Here is a 1,434-nt window from a genome sequence, read left to right on the forward strand (position 1 = left end):
ATAAAATGCCTGGAATTCTGGACAAAATATTCATAGAACAAAGAACATAATAATCTGATGTTTAAAGTGGGCAAGGGAGAGTTTTTTTCCTCAAAGAAAATAGGCCCAAGCCCGGTGCTGGTGGCTCACACCTGTAATCCTAGCTACTCAGGAAGCTGAGATCTGAGGATCACAGTTCAAAGCCAGCCTGGGCAGAAAGTCCATGAAATTCTTATCTCCAATAAACCACCCAAAAACTGGAAGTGGCGCTGTAGCTCAAGTGGTAGAGCACTAGCCTTGAGCTGAAGAGCTGAGGCACAGCACCCAGGCTCAGAGTTCAAGCCCCACGACTGACCAAAAAAAGAAATAGAAAAAAGAAAATAGGCCCCCCAAAATCAAATATTTTATCACAGTTGCCAACCAACACATGAAACATTCAACATTATTACTAGGGAAATGCAAATCAAAAGCATCTTATACCAATTGAGGTTACAAAAAGAAAGATAGATGAGTTTGGTGAAGATGTAGAGGGATGGAACTTTCGTGCCCCTGTGATTCCCACCAAAGTGAGAAAATGTCTGTGAAAATTTTTGGTGTTTCCTTAAAAATATAAAAAATGAAGTCACTGTATGATCTAGCAATTGCACTTCTGGGTATATGATAGGTAGCTGCCATGAGTAATGGGAATTTGCAAAGAAAACTTACAATGGAGGATGAGAAAAAAAAAGTACAATTATAAAAGGTTGCCTGAGCCAGGCACTGGTGGCTTATGCCTGTAATCTACTCAGGGGGCTGAGATCTGAGGATCTCGGTTCAAAGCCAGTCGGGCAGGAAAGTCTGTGAGACTCTTATCTCCAATAAACCACTAAAAAACTGGAGGTGGCCCTGTGGCTCAAGCAATAGAGCGATCGCCATGAGCTGAAGAGCTGAGGGACAGCTCCCAAGCCTAGAGTTCAAGGCCCATGACCAACCCCCCAAAAAAAAAGTTGCCTAGAGCTAGTGGCTCAAGCTTGTAATCCCAGCTACTCAGGTGACTGAGATCTGAGGATAGTGGTTCAAAGCCAGCTGGACAGGAGAGTCCATGAGGCTCTTATTCCAGTAAACCACTAGAAAGCCAGAAGTGGAGCTGTGGCTCAAGCTCAAGCAGTAGAGCCCTTGCCTTGAGCTGAAGAGTACAGGGACAGTGCCCAAGCCCAGAGTTCAAGCCCCATGACCACTACCACCACCAACAAAACAAAAACAATTAAAAGTTTCTGATTCATAGTTGACTAGAGCCCTGTAGTCTGGACCTAGAGACAGGGATTTCTTTTCTTTCTTTCTTCATTTCTTTCTTTCTTTCTTTCCTTTCTTTCTTTCTTTCTTTCCTTTCTTTCTTTCTTTCTTTCTTTCTTTCTTTCTTTCTTTCTTTCTTTCTTTCTTTCTTTCTTTCTTTCTTTCTTTCTTTCTTTCTTTCTT

Source organism: Dipodomys ordii, unplaced genomic scaffold (assembly GCF_000151885.1).
Source record: "Dipodomys ordii isolate 6190 unplaced genomic scaffold, Dord_2.0 Scaffold207, whole genome shotgun sequence".
Classification (NCBI taxonomy): Eukaryota; Metazoa; Chordata; class Mammalia; order Rodentia; family Heteromyidae; genus Dipodomys; species Dipodomys ordii.